Source organism: Cyrtonyx montezumae, unplaced genomic scaffold (genome assembly GCF_038088225.1).
Source record: "Cyrtonyx montezumae isolate F1298 unplaced genomic scaffold, pur_monq_1.0 scaffold_18, whole genome shotgun sequence".
Classification (NCBI taxonomy): Eukaryota; Metazoa; Chordata; class Aves; order Galliformes; family Odontophoridae; genus Cyrtonyx; species Cyrtonyx montezumae.
In genome coordinates this window covers 7,251,170-7,276,398 of record NW_027071914.1, presented here as the reverse complement: position 1 = coordinate 7,276,398, position 25,229 = coordinate 7,251,170, and positions in this window count along the sequence as shown.

The following is a 25,229-nucleotide window of genomic DNA, read 5'->3' as shown; positions in this document are numbered from 1 at the left end:
TTGGTTACAGGAACTAGAAAGCTCAGCAGAAAGGATTTACATCTAGCTCTGTATTAAAACAGGACTTGGTTGCAGTTGTATTATAGTCTGCATCACACTGGGAAAGAGCAGTTATACCACAGGGTGCTGGGGCAGCTTTTTCTGCTAAAAGCACTATTACCAAAGCAGGCAAACCCTAATCTCTTTTATACTGCAAAAAAATTATTTAGAGTCTGAAGTGGAATTTAAGGCAGAAAGTCACAGATCAGTTCTAGAGCAGTAGTAATTGATCAGCCTTTGGTTAAGAGTTGTATTATCACTCTCAGAACTAAACTATAAACTCTGAAGGAAAAAGCCTGATTTCATTGAGCTAATTTTAATCAATTAGAGATTGGATTAAAGGATTTTTGCAGGAAAATGTTTTAATCAATGAATTTTACTTTCTAATCTTTTTATAAGAAATTATCTTTATTCTTGTTGACTACTTCACTCTGTTGGAAAGAGTAAACCAACAGCAAGTGCAACACATTCACTATTTCAACCCCTCTTGTTTGGAGACTCTGGGCACAAACCACAGTAACTTCAATATTCATGTTCCCCTAAGACACTACAGATTAAAAAGATAATATTTTCCCCCACATTATTAGGATAAAAAGACACCCATAAGTTGTTGATAACCCAAAGAAAAAAGAAAATAAAGTACATATTACAAGAACTTAATGTATTTGTCATTTTAGCACAAAACCCACTAAACTCACCAAACTCATAGCCTATCAGCTCAGGATGTAAAAGATACTCTTCCAGGGAAGTCAATCCTCAGGACCAGATTACACTAGTAAAGTCTTCTCCAAAATGTTATTTATATAAACACCATCACTGAACTGACTACTTTGCTTGCTCTTGTATTGGTCGCTCTCAACAATGTGCTCAAGAATAAACACTAACAAAAGACCAGAAATAAACTACTGCTATAACGCTGAGTTTTCTCATAAATATAGTTGTATGGGAACTGTTGAATCATGGTGTGAACCACTGATTGATCACCTGAGGTGAGTACTGAGTCAGTTGCAGGAACACAGGTGAAGATAATTCTTCACCTGAAGATAATTCACCTGTGAGACCAGAGGGGGGTGGAATTTTTCCCTGCAAGACTTGATCTTCAGAGATGGGTGAACATTTCTCTTCATATCGATTGTCTCTTTCACAACTTGACAATCTTTCTAAATTACACAATTTGTAAAATATCTTGTTTAACAGTACAATTTGGTATTTATTTTGTTAGCTTTATGCCTTACAGTAGTCAATACATGTAGTTTTTTTCTTACAGATCCCATATCTCATGACATAACACAAAAAGAGGGAAAATATGCTGCTTCTCTTGGGTGGTTCTTTTGACTCCAATGTCATTGCTTTCCTTGTATTCTCGCTTTTTGTGTCTACATCATTTTATTTAATTTCCTGGCACTATCACAGCACTGAAGGGAATTACATAGCTGTCACCTCACGTATGTTTACTCTGAGGTCTGGGAAAAATGGTGGTCAATGTGCTAGCCAACCACAATGCTATAGAGAGAGAATGAAGGAAAGAAATCACTTCAGGGAAGATCTTTGTGTGTCTGTTGCGCTCCTGGACAGGAACAGGGAAGAGATTCAGCACAAAAAGACACCAAAGCGTAGCAATTCAGAGGCATGCACATTACCCAACTCTTTCAATATAAATAAGCTTAAATTTGATAGGATGCCATGTTAATTTCTTCCCTGCTTCCTTCTACAAACAAGTTTAACTTCACAAATCTTGAAAAAGGTGAACAGCTTCATAAATGCCTGTAAATGACTGAGAGTTTCTGCCAAGTCACCATGTAAGAACAAATAAACAATTGTTTATTATTATTTACAATAGTAAAATAACAAATGCTGTGATCCTGCAAACGTACTCTAAGAACACCTACACCTTCTGTATCTACTTGATTTATGTGATTTAAGAACTACTTAAGGTCAAATTTCCAGCTATGAGTAGTATGGACATTCCCTGAGTATGTTTGAAATATACGCTCTCAAATGCTTTGATAGAAGCTAACCGAATTTGCCAAAAGGCTAATTAAGAGAGAAGAGGTACATGTACTTCATAGGATATTTGGCCTTAATATTTGTAACGTTTGCCAACTTTCATCTTTCCAATCAGAAAAAAATGAATGAAAAACAGAGAGGAGTTTGGCTGGGAACCATGCACACATATACATACAGGTGCCCACGCTCCGCTGGCCACACTGCTTAGAAAGATGCAGAACTTCCCCAAGCCTCTGTCAGGCTAATTAAATTCCAGACAAGGTAGAAAATTAAGGTATTAGCTCTCTACTCCCCACAATGGCTGGTTTTATAAGCAATTCCTAGCAGAACTACCTGAGCAGCCTTTTAGCAAAGTAACATGAGTTGGTAAAAAGTAATAATGAATAGCATCCGCTCAGCCATATTTTACTTAACAAACAGCACAAAACCACTCATAAGGATAGCAACATATCATCTTCCAAAGGATGCTAATGAAGAACATTTCCATTGCGTAAGGAGGGAGGATGAGAGGAAGAAGGACAGAGTAGAGACTGCAGCTTGGGAAAAAGGCTCCATCCATGCCTGCTCCCTGAACATCTCTTCAGTATGTGTTGGCAGCTCTCTATCTGATCCAGAATAATCTATTTACAAGTTTCTTGCAGGATTCAAATCCACAAATTAATTTTAAATAAGGGGCTGTAAAATTGTTTCAGTGTGAAAGTAAAATTAACACTGCCCAGTCTATGCAAGTACCAGCTTCATGAATTTTTGCTTTTTAAATGTACTTTTAACTATTCTAGGGTAAAATATGTATGCTGCATGCTCAGGCAAACCTCCAGCTGCATAGAAATGAAATATTACTGAAAAAGGTTGTTTACAGGAGCTGGCTGGAGCAGCTAATACATATTATAATATGCTAAGCTCTGATAGTCTCATATCAGTTGCAATTACTTAAAAATGCAGCATCTCTGAGATTGAGGCAAATTAAATTCTCTTTATTCATGAAGTAAGAAAAACAATGGGCAGGGAAATAAAATAATACCTCTGGTGAAAGGTAACAACTCGTAACAGACTGCAGGTAGAAAAATTCGGTTGTTGATGGTACCCCTGAGAACTCTTAAGAAAACACCCAGCTTTCTTTAATTGTTCCTTAGTTATATTGTTTTCATCCAGCCACATAAGCTCTATTAAACCAATTCAAACAATCTCCTTGGGTTTACATGAATTTTATTTCAAAATGAGACTGTGTGTACTGAGCTAGGGCTCTCCCCTGACCTAAAGAATTTCTCTGAGAACTGTATGGATGAGCACAAGCCCAATCTGTGCACAAATAAAAAAATGTCTCTTAACAACTGGAACCATTCAATCAAGATGCCCATGCAAACAATTAAAATCTTAACAAAAGAGAATGGAGGAGAAAAACTGTGGGTTTTTTTCTTCAAATTGATGCTGTACAGAGCTCAAAGTAGGAATTAATGTGGCATCTCCCAAAAACAAACGTTGTTTTGCAAATTTACAGCTTGTACTCTTTGCTTATTTATGTGGAGTACCAAAAATTTTCACCTGCTATTGCTAGCTATTATAAGTGACTAAAAAAAGAAGGTGGAAAATAAATAAAGCTGTTTTACTTTCAGTTTTGTAATTAGAGGAGAAACTATTATAAAGTACGTTCCTGGAGTGACTGAAACCACTCAGAATTTGATAACCTCAAATTAGGTCACTTGCTTGGAGGGACTTGCCTGCAGCACTTTTGGAAAAAACTCTGCCAAAGTGCAGAATAATTCGAGGGTGTTTGCAGCCAGAGGTGTGGGAGGGCAGGAGAGTGAGCACTGCCTGTTGAATCCGAGCTGGCATGCACTGAGAAAATGAGGACAGACAATTCCCAAAACAACATTATCTCAACATTGGCACATCTCTCAAATAGGAAGAAAAAGGTTGTTCAACAGAAAATGTATGCTTATTCATGAGCAAATCAAACATCGCTCTTCAGTAGAACACAGAGGTCTCTATTATAAAACATAACAGCAGCAACATTCGCTTTGATTCAGAACAGTGATGGCTGTAGGTACCATGGGGTATAAGGTCTCAGTCTGTGAAATATAGGTGACACAGAATCTTATGAAAGGATATGGCTATTAGCAGCATTAAGTAATTTAGAAAATGGTTCTTGAGGTCAGGAAGCTTTGTAGTCCCTGACCTATGCTTTCTATATCTGCACTAACCAGTGTTCAGCAGCTCAGAAGCTTAAACCCACATAATGTTTGCAAAGAACATTATCCACAAAAAGCGGGAAGAACAAGCAAACGCGCTAATGCTCAAAGTTGGGCCTCAGGAAGGCAACAGCATTCAGACATATGTATGGATTCCTAATTTTCATCTGCCTGAAATTACCTTGTAAATAAATTGTCTGTGTGGATTTAGCCAGTTAATGATCAACTGCAGATAATCCTCATTGCTAGCTATATTAATAGAAAGATGGCAAATAATAGATAACAATAAAGAGGAGAATAAGTCTCACATGATATTGCAAAAAAGTATTTAAAATCAAGTTTTCAGAAATCTTATCTTACTGACGATATTATTATTTAGCATTAAGTTTCTTATCTTTCTGAAGCAAATAACCATTAGCCATCACAACTCCCCACTCCCAGCCGATACCCACAGACAAGATGGACAGAGATTGATTTTTCAACTTGTCTAATTGGCCTGAGGATATAGGAAATTAACAGGATCTGGCTCTGCTTGAGCTAGCAGCTTTTCCCTTTTGCTAGAAACAGAAAGCAAGATTATGAATTATTGTTATGTCAATTCTCTTGCTAGAAGAATTAGAGGTAGCTTTCTTTGCAGGGGTAATTATTTTTATTTTTTTTGCATAGATGCTTACAATTTTTGTTTTGTTTCCTTGATACTGTTTGCCTTATTTATTTCTTTTTTAATGCTTTTTTAAAAGACTGGAATTAAGGAGGTTTTCTCCTCAGGAAAGAATATTGAAGAATGACTCAACATGTTCACAGAGGTAAATGCAATCACATCATTGCTCTTCTCAAAGTTGACACAATAGCCCTGCAATGAAATAGCTGAGGGCAAAGGAACGCGTAGAGTTCTGACGCACCAGCCTTACTGACATCCCACACATTCTTTTGAACTCTTTTTTTAGCCTCTGTAAGAAGTCCGTCTTTGCCTATTTATTTTTTTTTTTACTTAATAGCTCATCTTTCTTTACTCAAATCAGTAGGCAACCTCTGAAAAACACTGCTCTGAGCAGCACTGTATAGCTGAGTTTCCTGTGGCTGCCTCCCTGTTTGACTTCTTAGTGCCAAACACTGGGATTGAGTTTAGCCTGCAGCCTTTGCATTAGTAGCATGCCTTACCCTCCACCTTTGTTTTTTGTCCCGACAAAACACGCCAAGTTTACTTGAAGCTGTTTCAGAAGATACCTGAATATGAATGAGACAACAATTCACAGTCAACCAACATTAGTGCATAAGCTTCCCTCTTTAACTATTCCCCAAACTAGATTTTTCTTTAAAATATGAAGTAGGCATAAAGCTCACAAAAACTCCCAATGCAGTATTCTCTTCTTATTTTGTTAACAACAACAACAACAACAACAACAACAAAAAAAAAAATCTGCTTCTCTGAGGATTCTATCATTTTCATATTTTAAAGTTCTATATTTCTTTCCCGAATCTCCCTGGAAAGAGATCTACTGCAGTCTTCCATGAAATTCTGTCAATATTGGTATTCTGTTGTTAATTCATCTCTGCCACTTCACAGCCACAAAGCAGAGTACCCTAATGGAACTGTACTGTCTGCACACCCACAGCAACGAAGATTATCCTTTCTGAATCTCCTTGCACATTGGCAGTCTGTGTTTTAAGAGATTACTCTTTGGCAAAGTCTAGGAATATATATGAAGTGTAAAACAAAACTTTAACAGAAATGTTACCTTCAAAAGTCACCAAGGCAAGTTCTCAATAATAAAAATGAAAGTTTCTATTTTTATGCTCCATTTCCTTCCTGTGTGGATTACTTGTTACTGAAAGTCTCTGTTCTGTCTATGCTATAACCTGGGTGTTTTTAAAGACCTCAGAAAAATTAAAAAGTCACATCAGCAATGCTTATTAATGTTGTTTTGTGTATTACTCAATTCTGCAGTACTATTTACAGTTTCGAGGGGAGTTTATAATTATGCAAATTGCTAAGCAGTCTGCATAATGTACAACATGTTTGGGTTCACTGACTAGAAGCTGAGAAACATTTCTTTAATGCTGCCTGTATGCTATGTAATTCAGTTTGCATTTCTCACGCTCCACTGCTCTGTACCTGTCTGCAGCAGTATCCCTTGTGTTTCAGAATTTATATGCAACCTCAGTACCTTTGCAGACATTTGGTTCACAGAAATTACCTAAATAATTTATGTCTGCCAACTTAACATTTTGCAAAGCAGAGCAACATTTTGATAGCCCTATAGTTGTTGAAACCTAGTAAAGAATTTTAGTCTTTTCATTATAAGGTTAGTTGCTCTCATCCTACTTATAACTTAAACATTGCAAATGCTGGTCTATGCTGAACATGTAACATTGAATTTTTCTTTTCAATTCAAATTCCATTGAATGTATACCACTGTTTTAAACACTGCAGACCTCTTCCATATCACAGATATTCCGTCCATAGTCACTAACAGGCTGTGTTCTGATTTTGTTTCCCAGGGTGTCCACCACTGTGACCTTGCCTGTACAGGGCAGTTCTGAATGGATGTGCCCTGCTGCTCCTGGTGCTCGGTCATAGCACCTGGTACCAGGATGGTAGCAGGATATTTCAAATTGGGCTGGGCTGAGTGGGCCCAACAATCCCCCAGGCCTGTTGAAATATTCTGCTTGGTGTGAAAGGCTGATTCACCCAGTCAGTTTCTTAAAATACCAACTAGACAATTGCCAGATTCCTGGAAGCCCATCTAAGGTGATTAAATACCTCTCCTCTGCAGAGTGTGGCAATAGGATGAGGGGAAATGGCCACAAAATGAAGCATGGGATGTTCTGCACAAATGTGCATGGGAACTTCTTCACAGTGCAGTGATAGAGCACTGGCACAGGCTGCACAGAGGTGGTGGAGTGTCCTTCTGGAGATGTTCAAGACCCACCTGGATGCCTACCCGTGCAACCTGGGCTGGGAGCAGCTCTGGCAGGGGGTTGGACTCGATGATCAATACGGGTTCCTTCCAACCCCTACAATCCTGTGACTCTGTGATACAGACAAGTGTAGGCAATTAACAAGCTCTTTAGTGTTCCCAGCTGTGACTGACTGACACAGTTTGCGAGTTCTCCCATACTATAGTGATGTTCATGGGCCAGGCTTTGGCTGCGTAACAAAGTCTATCTAAATACCCCAAATTCACACAGTCAGCCCTGCTTCAACACTGAACTTTTCCCTGTATCCCAGGGTAAATGCAAAGAAAGGAGCTGGGGAGAAAATAACAGAAGCAGCATCACGGTAAGAGTGGAAGCAGCTCTAAGTTATACTCCATTCAACGTCTGGTGCTTGCTATTATGGCAAAATGGTGCTTGCTCTTTCTCAGGACTCACCAGTGCTGGCCAGCAAAGTGGGGCTTCCTATTTTAATGCTACCAGCAGCCTCCTAGTTTTTGTAAGCAATTAATTAGACCAGTTACTAACTCCTGCCTGGCCTCAGGATGTGGACCATACCATGCAAACGGATAGGCTGAAAGCCACAGGAGGCCTTCACTCAACTCTGGTTATGCTTTTATACAGCCTCTGTGGGAAAACAGTGCTCAATTAACTTATATTACTCGCTATAAACCTAATAGATTTTTTATAGGTGGAAGAAATTTGTTGCTTTTTTTCATGCTCTTATGTCTCAGATTAGCAGAAAATGGCTTTTGTCCTTCTGATAGAAGTCTACAGTGGGTTAGACTAAGTCTAGGTCCAGGCAGGCAGAGACCATGCAATGCCAGTTTCATTTTCCTTATTCTCCTCAGCAGAAAGTCTTACTAACATTCTGAGAGTATTCAATCCACATCCACATTTTGAAATAAAATAAGAATATCTGAAAAGATATTTTCCCCCATCTTATACCTCCTTTCCACATTAGTTATCTTGTGTCTACAGTTTGACTGAAAATGGATTTTATAGATTTCTTATATCTACTTATTTTAGAAAAGGTATTTCCTTCAGCACTTTCTAAGCTCCTGTCTGTAATTATATGAGGAATATAAAACGTTAGTCCTTCAGGGAATAAGCCAGCTCATGCAGTTAAGAAGAATTTTTCCTTAGAGACCAATAATTTCATAATTAGCCACTTGCAGCTTCTAACTGTCATGGGAGAAAAGATATTTGACCATCCTGAATTTCTGGCCTCAAACAACATAGCCATCACTGTGTTCTTATGAACAAAAGCTCAGGTAAAATAACAAATAGTAAAAAAAAAAAAAAAAAAAGCAAAAAATAACCAAAGTTCACCAAGACCAACAACAAATCCAGACTGCCAATGTCTGAAATGTGTGCATTTTAGATATATATACATACATCTTTTCCTTTCACTTTTTAATTATGGTTAATTTTGCCTATTGAGTTTATGTTTAATAAATCAAACAAAATTTATATTGGTTAGAACATGAATCTTTTATATCTGCCAGATTTGACGGCACTTTTGCAATAGATTTTCAGTGTCCAATAAGGAACACACATATGCAGGATTCAATGACACAGTAGCCCATAATTACTATTGTTTTTTCCTTTGCAAGACCTCAAAAACCTATTTTACAACATTCAGATCTATCTTGTGCCAAAATATTATTATAAATTATAAAAACTGAAAAAAATTATCTGCTTGAGTAAACAAAATTAACAAGGGAATGAGTAAAGAATGTAGAATTATAGAGAGGAAATTATTTGTCCAGAGGTATAAGGAGAGACTTGAGAAGTCTAGAGCAGAAGTTCAGACCTCAATGGCAGATCACCTTTTCTCCTTTTTCTGGAAAGTGCTCATTTTCATCAAGACACATGAATAACTTCCTAGATATAATCCAAGTATTGCACTGAAATAGTTGGTATAAAGCTTATCAACATCATACCTTGGACTTCAGTCACTAAACCAGATAATAAATACTCACTGCTATTTGTACATTATATACCTTTCAGTTATCACTTCAATGAAAACATTCAACTCAGTCATAATATTTAAAATGCCATTTGAATGATTTGCACCCAGTCAATTGCTGAGCAAATAGTATTTAACTAGTCATATCAGTGGGGATGGGCAGCAGGAAAGCTTGAAAGTACATTTTGGACAAGAATAAATGACAATATCACGTTCTGCATTCTAGCTTGAGGAAAAGAAATCAAAGAATAGCTCTTAAGGCTGAGAAGATGAATCCTGGTAATGCACTGATGGAGAGAGCAGGAAAAGTTTTGACTTGAAATGGGTTGAGAAGAACCATGAATGAAATGCATTTTTTTTTACAAGCTATTTCCCTGATGCTTTTTCTTTATTTTATTTCTTCGTAAATATTACCTTTCTCTCCCCATACAAGCTTCACAGGTAAGGGTTCTGCTTCACACCTTCCTCTGCTTGGTGTCATCTCCCCAGTGAGACTCACATGTGAGACTCACAAGAGAGCATAAGTTCCAGACTCATCTGGCTGAGTTCACAAGCTCCTGTCTTTGTCAGAATTTACTCCTGGGCTCCTCTGCCCTCTTGAAGAACCAGAACAATTCATCCTCTATGGCCTTGATCTCCAACATGACACCATGAACCAAACTTGCGTAACCCAATACCTTTATGTACTGATTTTCAATGCAACTTCAATACACATAGAAATGAATCAGAATATGCATTTTCCATCAGTTTAGGAAGAGTTTGAAGTCGAAGCGATCAAATGTTTTAAAATATAAATCTCTCATCATTCATACTGTCCATTAATCATTAATGATTTATGGCACACCTGTATCTGGAAAGACTCCTTGAGAAAAAAGCACCGAAACCAGTGTGATTAAGCAAAACCAATGTTTTAGCCCTTTACTCCAAAAGGGAAGAGGCGAGGCTTTCCAAGGAGAACAAATTCTTACCAGACATCCACACAGATCCCGTATCAAGGACCTAATCTCAAGCAGGTGTTGCCAAATTGAAAAACAGATAGAAATGAAAGATTAGCATTAAATTTGTGTAAGCAACATACCACAACCTTAGAATTTTCCAGAAGAAAAAAAATTCCCGAATGACTGATTACTCTTGTTAAGAATTTGCAGACTCACGATACAGCGATAGTTTTACTGACACAGACCTACACTGTGGCTGTTAAGACAAGCATGTTTTTATGAAGGCTCTAACTTATTTCTGACACAAGTCTAGAAATAAAAATGAATCAGGTTTTTGAGAGAGAGACCTACCTGGGAGCTATGTTTTTATATGAAACAAAGGAAAAGAAGTATTCAGAACAGATGGCAAGATTCATGTCTTCTTAGAACTAGAAATACAGTGGCTTGGGTACATGTTCTACTAGGCAGTCTGACATACATATAATGTGCCAGTTTGAAACTTAATTGAAAAGATAGTAGTTGTTTAATAGCACCATAGTTCTTAAGTTCAACTATCTGAAAAACTTATTCAGAAGTTATTGTGAAGATCCTAATCGAGAAAAACAGCTTACAAAGCCATATGCAAATGGGACACAATAACTGCTGAAAATAGCACGCCTGAGGGTTCACTTACAAGGTTGAGATCTCGTGTATTTGCAGTCCTTTTTCTCACCTCCAGGATTAGGTAACTGCTAACATTTTACTTTTCTACAATGTTATTCGAAGTTAATAACATACAGTGTCAACTTATTTTTTTTCCATTGTGAAAAACAGTTCCTAAAAGAGCAGTAGTAATTTTTACATGACTTTACAGTAAAGAGCTTTAATAAATAACAAATATTTAACTGTCACATTTTTTAACAGATGTTCAGGTGCACAACAACTGCTCATTCTTCAAATGGCATTAACATTTGCTTCCTTCAGGCTTATTATTTTTTAATGCTTGTACCTACATTCAAATAGCTTCGGAGTGTTTTGGTTTCTTCCATATCAGAAATAATAATTAAAAAAACCCTCTTAATTCCATGGTAATGAAGGAAAATTTTTTGAGAGACATGGGGAAGAATGACAAGTAAAAGGAAAAAATCTATTACAAGACATTTACTAGTAATTCTAAACACTTTATGGCAAATAAAACAAAAGAGCATTCAGCATATATTTTTGGGGAGGAAACATTTTAAATAGAAATACTGCTGCGACCAACCTACAACAGATGTTTATAAAATCTTATTTACAAAATAAAATAGACGAGGTATAGTCTTTTATTTCTTAATAAATCATCTGGTTCCGATTTTTCATCACAAAAACACAGAGAAATAGATCAAATGGAAGTATAGCTACAAAAGTAGCAGGGTTGTTCCACTAAACTTAGAAAGCACAGTATGTGCTTTCTCTCTGCTTACCACTCTATATTAGGTTTTGATTGCTTCGTGATATTCAAGATGATTTGCAATTCTAATATCACTTTGTTTGGGATGAGAATCTGTAGCTATTTCAAGAGGTGAAGGGCTAATTCACACGTTATTTATTGTGTCATTGAGCATACCAAAATATGAAGGACTAATCTTGCTTCAGCTACATCACACATTATCCAGCAGAGCTACTGAAATTATTGATTTGGGTTTGCTGACACACATCATGTCAGAATGAGATGAGAAATGAGAAAAATAAAGGAATTCCCCATACCATAAGGCATGTGTATCTGCAGCAACTTACAGTGCAGAAGAATGCAAGTATGCTATTAATATACACAAGAAAGCCAATGATAAAATGTTGCTTATCAACAGAAGGAATTTGCTTCCAAATCTGTTAGCCCCAACATGACATTTCTATGCTAAATAAACATAATTTTGCTGGATCTGGAGATTTGCTAAATTAATTTGTGTGTATATTACAGGAATGGGGATATGAGAGTCAAGAAAGAATTATATATAATCTAGAATTAAATACTGAAACAATAAGAACCTACAAAAGGATACTTGCTTAGAAGAGGATTCATTACTTTTCACTGAACAGGAAATCTAAATAACAACAACAGCAAAACTGATAGGAAGGAAAAAAGAAAACAAAACCAAACTAGAATTGCTTTTGTCATGCAAGCAAAGCTTGCAATGTGATTTAGCAATTTGGAATATTTTTTTTAGGACTTGTATCATTTCATTAGTCAGAAATATAAACTGAAAGCACAAACCACATGAGCATTATATAAACAAGGCAGTAAACATAAAATATTCATTGGAGCAATTTTTAAGTATTCAGAATCTGAAGAGAAGTTTCTCTTAACTGAAGAAATGCATGGGCATAAAGACACATTAACCAGCCTTATCCATTTATTTCATCATCTCTGAGCCACAGAGTTTAAAGTTTTTACACAAAATTTCAAAGACTGAGAACGTAATAAACAAAAAACAGCTGCCCAACATTGTTTTTGTTGAGGGGGATGCCAGAAGGATTTTTGGACATCTGTTGACCTTCTGTGCTTGAGGCAAGATTAAGGAAGTGTCCTAAAAATGAGCAAAATACAGCTTAGCTTCAGGGAAAAATGAAGTTATACCGATTATCTTTGACTACGTTGCAGATCTTGGCTGTGAGGTGCTCTGCAGATCCTCTGAGCTGCTGCAGCAGCTGGGATCTGACCCTAGAAGCTGGGGGAGCTGGGAGCCAGGGGGAGGCTGCAGGCTGCTGACTGGCACCGCCTGCACACACAGACCATAAAGAACTCTTCAAAAGCAAAGGTGGTTATGGTACCTTGTTTAACAAGGAAATGCTTTGTATTTGTGTTTGAAGAAAGAAGGCAAGAAAGATCAATAGTGGGAGTGTGTGCAAGGGAGTAAATCATGAGGGTGCAATGAAGCAGTAGATAAACACGCATTCTGACAGTCTGCTTGGGGCTATCAGGCTGCAGTTTTGAAAGAAGCTTTCAGCATGACAGTTCATTTTACTTAAGGAGTGGATAGACCTGAAATCAATGCATCTTTAAAAGAGGTACATCCACCATTCATTATATACTCTTAAGTTGTTTTACAAGCACCTGAACTAGGAACAGCAGAATGCTTCTCCTCCTTACTCTACCACCCATGGTGCAGGGCAGATGAACACAGAGCCATGGACAAACAGTTCTGCAGGCTCTCAGGGTTCACTATTAAGAAATGGACATTCCCCAAGAAGACACAACTCTTCTTTGTATTCAGAAGATAATTCATATCACAGCTTGTGGGTAGGCTGGAGCTGCCAGATGATTTTTAGGTTTTCCCTTGCAAAGCTGTGGCTTGCCCATCATTGCACCTGCATCATCAAGGTAATGAAACTGCTATCTTCTAAAAGCAGTTTCATAGTTTGGAAGTTTATTCTTCACGTGTCCTGAACACATTTCTTAGAAAGCCCAAAAGAAGAACAAACTAAAGCAAAGCCAAAAACTAAACCAAATGAAAAAAATATAAAAAAGACCTCCCCAAAACTCAAGAACAAAATAAAAATCAAAAGGCAAGACAATAACAATGTACTTTCTTGAACTGTTTTGCTTCTTCCTTGTTTCATTAAGGTTGTTTTATACTATTTGTTCCTGTCTCAGAGCTGCTGTGTTACTCTTCCCAGTTTATGTAGTATGACCCTAATTTAAGTGAACTCTTCAGACAGCTCCTAGTAAAGCAGTGAGAAGAGCTATATAAATAGTTCATTCTCAGCACTTCCTATCCAGCTAGTTTTCACAGTACTGATCACAGCCCTACTGAAACTGCATGAAAGCTCAGGTTGTTAGCATTATCAAGCACTTAATGTTATTATGAAGATAACATTATTTAGAAGTCAGGCAAAAAAAAAAATTCCTCTCACTCAAAAAAATAAAACCACAAAAAAAAAACAACAAACAAAAAAAAACAACAACAAAACCAACAAGGATGCTATGGAAACAAACAGCATTTTTATCAACTGAGCATCCCCACAGATCAATCTAAGTAATGTTCCCAGTATTATAAGAAAGGCCATCTAGTACCACTGAATTAAAGAAGTGCATATAGTCCAATATTCGGACACTAGATGGCAATGTTAGATTTTAGTTAGTCATGTGATACAGCAATTAAATGGGATCTTCGAGGAGAGGAAAGCAATTTTTGGGTTAAAAAGGAGTACAAGAATTTTTGATCTAGCTAAGAATAAGCATCTGATTCTTAGTAAATATTCCATGTAAAATCATGGAAAAATTAGCAAAATACTTTTCTGAAATACAAAATAGAAATAACCTAGATACAATCATCAAGGAGATTAAGAAAAAAATTACATATTGGTAAGAGCAAAGCACGCAATAGAATCATATGGTTTTATTATTGTCTCTTAAATAACATATTATGATATAGTTCCAGTGTCTCAAAGTAAACTATGAACAAAAGAAATGTAAATTTAACAGCCTTTTACTAAATTTTTCCTTTCTCCATATGACAGGGGTTAAAATGACTGAGGACACCAAATTTCCCACAGTTGTCATGGATATGTGCTTAAATTCCACAATAGGTTTGGCCTACCAGGTCTGCTTTAGTAAGGAATGGCAATATTCACATCTGACATAGAAAGGTGGAAGGAAGAAATGTTTTTTATGGATACTCCTAGGAGAAATGATGAGAGGAGAAAGATGAAGAAGAGATGATATTAGATTTTTAGAATATGTTGAAATCCTAGGCTTTTTCAAAAGTTTTTTGAAAAATTGATTATTTCACAGAGACTAGGCTTGAGTCAGTCTCCCTACACAATAAAAAGTAAAACAGAGGTTATATCTCATTTAGTGAGGCTAGCAGCAAAACCAACTATTTTCCCTTTGTCTTTTAAATAAGGGCAAGAACCAGACAAAACTACTGAATGCGTTAAGATCACGTAGAGAGATCAGAGACATATATCTAAAACTTTAAGAGCCTTTTGATCACCTAGCAGGAAATAAGTTTGACTAACAGAATGCTTTGCAGCAGGAACAGACGAAACAACAGTGGAAACAGGAATGGGTCTGGGAACAGTCCCAGGCTCCTAAAATTTTAGGTATATATATTTGTCCTATCAGTCCTTATGCTGGTAATGAAGATGCAAATAAATTTTACAAACAAAATCCATTAGTCTAGTTATGTTACCTTACAATCAATTGTAGTACAGGAAATGTTTAAAATTCGGCTCTTCATCCTCCTATTGGAAAGCACAAGCCTATCAGAGTTCAGAAATGTACTTTCTTATTAAGCAGCTGTTTTATTTTGTATTTAGGGAGAATCCTATTATTTAAAGAACACCTAAATCAAAATCCCACGCACAAAAAAATGTTTTTTCCTGCAGCTGCAGTCAACCTGCTCTTAAAAAAATTCGATAAAACCACATATGCAACTGAGATTTAATGTACAAACATGCTTTTCCATCTGTCTAAACATTAGCCATCACATAAATTCTGACATCAGAGAGATCTTTTCCCATAGAAGAAATAGGCCCAAATTTAATTAATTGAAGAAAGAAGACAGAAAAAGCAATTTAAATTTTACTACAAATTTCCGATTTTGTCGTTTTAGGGTCTGCTGCTCTCTAACCTAAGAATAGCAAGCAAATCCAGTCTGTCTGCTAGGATGCAATGCTACTGCCTTTTCAAAGCCACAGGGGAAAAAAATGCATGGACGTTAATCCAATTATCTTGTGGAAACACTTTAAGCAGCGTAGTTAAAAAATGGAAAACACAGCAGGATATACAAAGCAATTGCAACACTGAAACCAGTCACGGATCTTTTTCTACCAGTCTTGGCCAAATTCATGTCATCTCTCCTTCCAACAGCTCTGTGATGGTTCAGATTTTGACTCATTTCCCTAAGTACAACCATAATGGAAACATAACAGAAAGAAGATAGAAACAGAGAGGTCACTTTATATTTTAAATCATACTTTAGATTCAATAAATGGCAGACTAACAAGTTTTCAGAGCACTCTGGCCTTGGAAATGTGAATAAGTCAAAGAATTTGTAGACTAAAATATTCCCTATATATTGGTTAGAGGAGATGAATAAAACTGGAAATAACTTTTCTACCAGTGGTTATAAGGAAACATTCTCTCTTTCTGTGTGTTATTTATTCCTGGTGTGGCAGTGCCTCAAGGTCTCAGTAAAGTCGAGGCTCCCTAATACAAGCAGACATAATTCTTGTTCTAATAGAGACAAACAAAGCGATGAAGAAAGTGTAGAGTCTGCCTTCCCCAAGCTACTTTCTCTCCATTAAAATCTCTCACTTTAGTTAACTGGTGTTTCACAGTTTAACCAACTGGGCTGGTAACTACAAGCAGAAATGCAGTTCATTGTTTACATTGGATCTGATGAAAGCTTCCTCTGAACAACATACACCTACTCTGTGAAAGTAGCATAGAGCACTGAGGATGGCTTACGTGAGCTAAACGAGCTTGAAAATAAATCTCATGGCTACTCCATTAGAATAGCCCTTCTTCGAAGCATGACGTGTACTCACTGACAGCAGTTTCAAATGTGGTGTTAAATGGCAGCAGTGAGGATACCAGACCTCAGGCTAAGCTGAATTATGTACAGTATAAAACTCAGGGGAGAAGGAAGGTTAAAATCACTCCTTCTCTGAATCTGGTCTCTTTTAAATATACACATGACCCAAGACATGCAGCTGCCTTTAAATTCTGCTCAAAGGAGTTTCTGAAGTTTTGCTCTACAAGAATTTTCTTTAACTAGCACGATACTAGGTCTCAGACCTACAACAGATGGAGCAGATATAACGTGTGGCTCTAAACTGCATACTTTTATTTGCATTTTGAGATTAAGAATATTTATATGTTAAATACCAATTGATTATCCAAACCATTAATTCAGGATTTAAGAATGTTAAAAATGCACATCATGCATATCCGCTAATCAGCAACAAATCCAAACTAAATAAACTGGTATTTAATTGTATCTTGTTAACTTTAACACTCTTCTTAATCATAATTAAAAGCAATTGTGAGATGCAATTTAAATCATTACCAAATCCACTTGCAAGTCCATTTCAAAAACAAAAATATAATTATATTAAGTTACTATTGATTTTTTTCCTTTTCCAAGTTGACTATAGTAATTTGTACACAACCCTGTGTCTGCCCCAGTAACTGTGATTAACCCACATGAGCTGGAGCCAGAAAGCTGTCCAAGGTGACAGCCAAGGCCGAAAGGACAATAAAATATAACTGTATTACCAACAGTAACAAAATGCTTCGCTTCACTGCACTGATTTCTTTGGAGTCTCACTTGGCCATCAGCACCACAGTGTATGCTGTGCAAAAGTCCCATGCAAGTTTCTAAGGGGACCACAGAATAAACAGGTTAATGTACAATGGTCTTATGGATTATTGTGTAAGACAATATAATCAAAATACTGCAAAATAAGGACTGCAAATAGCAGAAATCAAGGACAAGTACCTTGGATTTACATACTGTTATATCTTGGAGAGGAAGGATTGGAAGGTCTGATTATGTTCTGTTTGCTGGATTCTGCTGTCTTTTCTTTAGGCAAAGGGAAGAGCTTTTCAGGAAATACAGATGTGCTCCAGTACTTGAATGTTATCTCTTCACCCTGAGAATGTTCTGAACACCACACATGCACCTACACGAGAAGAGGGGAAGGGGCTGCCTAAGGCAGAGCTGGGAACTGTTAGCAGAGCCCATGAAGAAAGTCTGCCTATGGGATCTGAACAGCACAGAAAAAGAGACTGGACAGGCTAGGTTCGTACCTCCTGTACTTCCAGCAATTCTAGCACAAATGGGCCTGTGTGTGTAATTCACCTTGACGTTTGTAATGGATACGTGGCCTACAACTGGGTGGGCAGAATTTCATAATGTATTTACATTATACCCATAGCCAGGGGAAATGAAGCTATAGAGCATTAATACAATAGATACTTTAACTCATCTGTAGATACAGATTGAAGACAGTAAAATAAAAAACATACCCCAGCACAACACATTTCTTTAAGAGCCATGTGGGTTTATAAGATCACAATACCAGGAAACACACTATTACTGCCTGGTATGTGGCCATCTCAAACTTTATCATCAGTAACACCATAGAATCATTAAAGTTAGAAAATGTCATTAAGATCATCAAGTTCAACTGTCAAACCATTCCGTCCAAGCCACCCTGTCACTCACTATCACTGTGACATCTATCCTTCTCTTGAACACATCCAGGGACAGTGACTCTATCACCACCCTGGGCAGCTGGTTCCAATAACTTGTCACTGTTTCCAAGAAGAAATTTTATCAAATATCCAACCTGAACCTCCCCCACCACAACTCAACACCATTCTCTTTCATCCTATTGCTGTTATCTGGGAGCAGAGGTAGAACTCCACTTTGCCACAACTTCCTTTCAGGTCACTGTAAAGAGTAATGAGGTCTCCTATGAGCCTTCTCTTGTCCAGACTGAACAATCCCAGTTCTCTCAGGTGTTCCCCATAGGACTTGTGCTCCAGATTCTTCATAGCTTTGTTTCCCTTCTCTGGACATGCTCCAGGACCTCAAAGTCTTTCTTGTAGCAAGGGACACAAAACTGAACACAGTAATTGAGATGCAGACTCACTAGTGCTGAGTACCACGTCTTTGTTTGTCCTACAGATGTATTAACCTTGCCAAAAAACACAAATGCCTGAAAAAGAATTTGCTCTTTACATTTGATAGTTCAAAATTTTACTTTTTACCATGTAACTGGGTTCTTACTGAGAAATGAATTGTGAGAGAATTCTTTTTACCACAGAATCACCCCAACTGTCTCACTACTTCAGAATTTTCCATTCTGTGGTTAGAATTGCCTCATAATCCAGTTCACTGAAACATAGAAATAATATTAAAAAAAAAAGGATTGTGAATAATCCTTTGTGGCCCAAGTAATCAGGTATGTAAACACAAAACAATAAATCTGATACTACTTATTGGATCAGTGAGTTCATGGCTAATAATATAAGTGAAGATTTGTTTTCTGATTGCTCTTTGCATTTTCCTATGTAGGCCGTGGAAGTCACAGCTGTGGAGTTGTATTCTTTTATAGTTTAAATCAACTTTTACTCTTTTGGATGCTTTGTCTGTTTGCTCTATCGTGCTGTACATCTGTCTGCATTAAAGCTCATTTAATACACCAGGGCTCATACTTCAGTCTAGAATCTTTTAAAGTCTCCCTTATTGTTTGTTCTACAGCCTCTGCTGCTCCAAATTTAGTTTCATCAGCAAGTAACTAGTTCACTCTCCCTGTCAGTCATGTATATAGATTAGGCACCGACCATGTTCAAGGACTACCCCTTTGGGAACCTTACTTAATACTTCTATCCAATTTAGAAGTGCTTTTCTGACAAGCAATTGCTTGTATCCATTTTTTTTCTTTTTTAGCTAGTCTTTATCCTCTGTATACACTCTTATGTTTTCCCTTGACTAGCTGCAGCTTTCAGCTTAAGCAGTAGTCTGTGAAGTGGAACTTCTGCGAATACTTTTCTCCAAATCCATAAATTAAGCCATATACAGTGCACTCTGACGGAAATTGCTGTGTCTTTAAAATAAGCAGCAAGAAAGCTTGGCTTAGAAAGACCCATACTGCTCCTGCAGTGTTGTTTCTGTGGTCATACTGGCTAGCTCCACTGAGCTAACATAAAAGATGAATGCTTCATCATTTATTTCTTTGTAACAGATCCTACTCTAGTTTGCATCAAATTATCCTAGGAAAATCTTCGCCTTTTTCAAAGGTTTACCATCTTCTGACCCTTTCTCATAACGCAGCTATCAGAACTCAACATATAATACTACAGATTCTTGCATTTAGCACAGTTACAAAATTAATATGCTTCCTAACTGGTTCAGTAAGACTTCTGTGAAAAGAAAAAACAGAACAGCTCTTGGGTCAATTCAGAATCTATGTATAAAGCAAGATCATGACATGTCTGCTATCAGTTCTGAAGACAAGAGTTCAATTGGGGGATTTTGCCCTAAGGGCCAGCTACTATGCACAATCTGCGCCTCCAGCTTCCACCACCATCATTTAAATATGAAGAAGTTAGATTTTTAAAAAGCCTACATCCAGTCAACCTTCATGCTTATTTAAAGTCTCCATAAGGACTCTCTTATGATTTGTATCATAACATCTGCCATCTCTTGTTGAGTTGTATGTCTTTTCTACAGTCTCAGAGAGCATCCTCATTCATTGCAAATACTAACTTGAAGTGCACTTGTAAAGATGCTGAAAATTGTTCCCAAAACTACCAAACACTTAACTCACTCCTCTCTCCAGACATCTTAATGGAGTTGCAAGAAACTAGCAGTATATTTGCTAGTATTTTGCATAGAAGCCAATTGGCATGAAAGTAATCCAACAGTCAGAGCACGAGCGTTTAGGAAAATGGTTTCACCACACCTTTCCTACACTAGAAGTTGATGTAAATTTCTTCCCATTGTGTCAAATACGGCAATTATCCTTCAAAAGCCAACATGAATTTGCATAAAAAATCAAATTGGAAGAAAGGAAGAAAAGCAGCAAAACTAAAAATTGTAAGAATTCTTCTTTGCCTCTTAATGCAGTCATATTTCTTTACATATAATTGAAAAAAGATAGGAAGTGAATACAAGAAGATTTATATATAGATTATCATATCACAAGAAGATTTATATCATTATTTACATATCATTTAATATCATGTCATGCATTTTGACCAAGAGAAATCTCATCAAAATAAAAGGAAAAAAAATAGGTACGAACAAATTAAGGACTCCTTATTTTATCTGTTGTGTAAGAATTCCCTTTTCCTCAAAAAAAAAAAAAAAAAAAATTGCCTTCTGAATCCATGAAAACCAAAGCAATAAACATCTTCACTTTGTGTTCAGCTAGTTTTCCAGCAGTTGAACAGGAAAGAAAATACAAATAACTAAGAGATTTCTGTGCTATTGATGGGTTTGTTAAAACTTCCATAACATAACAGCATGTGAATCAAATCAAAACAACCAATGGAAGGCACATCTTAGATGTTATAAGTGGACAGATAGGGAATAATGCTAGTAAAAAAGATGGAAGAGGTCTATCTGCATTCCATTCTGAAGCTCACCTCTGTAAGGATAAAGTGTCTTTGGATAAGATGAAAGAACAAGGCACAGATGTCCACCCTGCAGCTGAGATGAACTAAGCACAGATGTCCAGCCTAGAGCTGGAACATCCCCTTCATTATAATATGTTTAAAAGCAAAGTTGAAACTACATCATTTGTTACAATAAACAGCAATTAGTGAGTATGTATTCCTATGGTAAACAAGGAAGTTAGAAGAGTGGGCTGCCACTGGACCCTTCAGATGGACTGATTCAGATTAAGGATTTTATCTAGGGACCCCTGAACAGAACAGGAAGCGTTGATGAAAAGTTCTTATGAAAAATTCTGCAAAGGTTTGAAGTTGAAATAAAATGTCAAAACTTTTTCTGAAGCCATTGAGAATCCCTGTCCCAAATTCTCCAAAGAAGTTTCAGTGCAAGTTCCATTTCAAAACTTCCTATACTGCTCTTAATTTCAATTTTCAGGCCTCACTATTACTTTACTGATGTAACATACATATTATTACTAAAAACTCCACTTAAAGACCCTAACTAATAGAAAACTCCTACTGTGCTATGCATCATAAAGTAGATCATTTTTTTAAAGAAATCACAGTAGAAACAGATAGCTGTTAACTTTATCATAGAAACAGAGGTCAAATTGAACCATTTTCCCCATATCTCACAATATTTGAAGCACTGTCAGAAATCAGATCTTTTCTAAAGGCTGTTCTTGTTCTGTACCTCACGGAGCCATTTTTCCCCCTATTTCTACCATCATCTTTCATACGTTTCCAACAGGAATTGAGATTATGCTTATACCTTTCATAAAGTTCTGGATATGAAACTTAATTTTCAGTTTAAAATCCTGAATGAAATGTGAAATATAATTTCTTCATTGATCCAATAATTTGGGATGAAAGAAGATTTGCTGTCTTTGTTTAATGGCTACAAGAAATCAGATATTCAGTGGATTATTCCAATAGCTACAATTTCAGTTTTTCCCACTTGTTTTCCATCTATTAGGTTCCTCTATTTATTTGCCTGCTGTAAGAAGCACTTTCAAAATGCTTTGCTCTGCCTTCTAACTGCTTATAACCATGTGTCAAATGGCTCATTCCTTGGCCTTCATCAGTGTTCTTAGATGCACGTCTGGGAGACCAGGATTGATGACACTGGATGAGATGCAAGTGACTGCAGGAATAAATTGATCAGCAAACTAGCTGGGCTTATCATCAGATCTTTAGGCTAGGTTTGATGGTGAAAAGGAATGTGCTGCTGACTGACAGAGAAGAGCTAGGGGAAAACGTCACTTTAGGAAACAGTAGGGAAAAAAAATCAGATTCGTTCCAGAAGAATTCGTGAGGATTCCTCTAAGAAAACAATGCAGCTGATAGCCCAGCTGTAGTGCCCCTGCATCAATGTATGCAGTGTCGGAAATGAGCAGGAGATGGAAAATGTGGTGCATTTAGGAAATTATGACCTGATTGCTACCGCAGATACATAGTGGAACAAATAGCATGACTGGAATACTTCGACTGAGGGCTACAAGCTTTTTAGAAGGGATAGGCAAGTTAGGAAGGGCAGGGAATTACCCTCTATGTTAAGAACAGAGTAGATTGTGAAGAGTTTGAGATTCCTCTGAGAAACAGCTACAATGAGGTTGAGCACTTGTGGGCTAAAAAAAGGAACCAGACCAAAAAAGGACATCTGGTGGTGGGGGTCTACTGATCAAGATCAGTAGCCTGATCAAGGGAGCCAGTTGATGAGGCCATCTTGCTTCATCTATAGGAGGCCTTGTGTTCACAGTCTGTCATCTTGAAAGAGGATTTCAACCCCCTGGAATCTGCTGGGAAAATAAGTAGAGTTGTGAGCAACATAGGAGACTCCTGGAGTTCATTGTGGGTAACATTCTGATGGCGTACCCCAAGGGTCTGTCTGAGGACAGGTGCTCTTCAGCATCTTTATCAATGATCTTGACCATGTGACTGAGTGCACCCTCAGCAAGTTTGCTGATAACACCAAGCTGAGCATAGCAGTTGACACAGTAAAAAGAAGGGGTGGCATCCACAGCAATTTGGAGCAGCTTGAAAATTGAGTCCACAGAACCTAATGAGGTTCAGCAAAGCCAAGTGCAGGGTGTTGCTCTTGGGTTGGGGGCAATCCCAGATATATGTAAAGAATATGAGAAGAACTCCTTGAAAAAGCAACACTGAGGAAACGAACTTGGGGTCCTGGTGGACAAAGAGCTAGACATGAGCCAGCAGTCCAGGGAGGTAACTTTCTCTCTCTTCTTCACCCTTGTGAAATCCTATCTGGAGTACTGCATCCAGACCTGTGGCCCCCGGCAAAGAAGAATGTGGAGATCTTGGAGCAGGTTCCAAAGGAGGGCAACAAAAGTTGATCAGAGGGCTGGAGGTCCTCAACAAAAGAGGATCAGAGTGCTCTTACAAAGATGTATTGAAGAAGCTGGGCTTGTTTAGCCTGGAGAAGAGAAGGCTCTGGGAGACTTCATCACAGTTTTGTACTTCAGGAGAGTTTAAATGTAGGAAGGACAACTTTTTACGTTGTCTGATAGTGACAGGACAAGGAGGAATAGCTTTAAACTTAAAAACGTGGAGATTTAATCTTAATGTTAGGTAAATGGTAAGGTATTGGAACAGTTTGCCCAGAGGAGCTGTGGATGCTCTAAGCCTGAAAGTGTTCAAGTCCACGTTGGATGGGATTCTGGGCAGCCTGATCTAGCAGTGGTCAGCAACCCTGCCCATGGCACAGGGGTTGGAACAAGATGATCTTTAAGGCTCATTCCAACTTAAGCCATTCTATGATTTTCTTAAGCCACTCTCCTATGACCATGATCCTTTCCTTTTTTGTTCTAAGACTATTTCATAACAAACAGAGATAATATGTTGCTTAGTATTTAGCTGCTTCTGCATTGCAGAAACCTTGTCGGACACCAGCACAAGCAGAAATAACTACTCAAATTTTGCAAGCTAGCATAAGAAAAAGTGCAATATTTTAAAGGATTTTTCTCATATTAATATGAGAATTGGTAAGCTCAGGGCACTCATTTTTCACAGTAAGCGTTTTAGCTTACATTCAGTAGTAGCTGAAAATGTTGGATATGCTCCATTATGTCCCTCACAGTTTCTTTTTTCACATTTCTTAGTGTTGCTCTGAGCTGTACACTTGCTTTTGTAAACATGCTGACATGCCACAGCACATTCCTGTGTTAAACATATCCCTGCACCTGCAACCATAACCATAGAAAAAGGATAAGATTTTAATATATTTTTTTTTATATTAGAGACTTCTTATAAATATAACTCACTATGATCTCACTAGTAAGTAGATTTTATGAAATCTATAAAAACAAATGAAACAAGGAAACATGACCAGGACCACAGGGGAGAATTGCTACATCTTTGCTTTTGCACCAAGCATGGCCAAATAAGACATGAGATGCAATGCTTAGACAATTATAAAAAAAATAATAAAAAAAAAATTGCCCATGCATTGTAAGGATATGCAAATATGATAAAAACCTGTGCTGGTGATACTTCTACAGTACTTAGATACTGGCAAAATAACTACGCATATGTTTAGTACCTCTTCATGGAAATGAAGAATACATAGCAAGATAAATATTGTAAAAAGTTCTACATGGAGAAGAAAGTCACTTTTCACACAAAGTTAAAGCCTCTCCTCTGCCTCTGCCTCCTATCCTCATGTCAGCTATACATACATCCCTCACTGAGTAATAATCTTTATTTTCCCTAGGGATGTAGAAGTGTTTGGATTTTTCAGACTGCTCAGTAATTACATGAAATTTGCTTGGTAGTAGAAGACAAAACACTTTCTCCTTGATGTAAGGCAAGGCAATAACACAAGGAAGAAAGCAAGAATCAATAAAGAGCTGATCTTTTGAATTTATTTATGCTAGATATTAGAAAAAATCTCTCCTAATAAAATGTGCTGATAAATAATCCAAGAGCATATATAGAACCTTAAATATAATAGATGAGATTAAGATACAAATTAATGTACC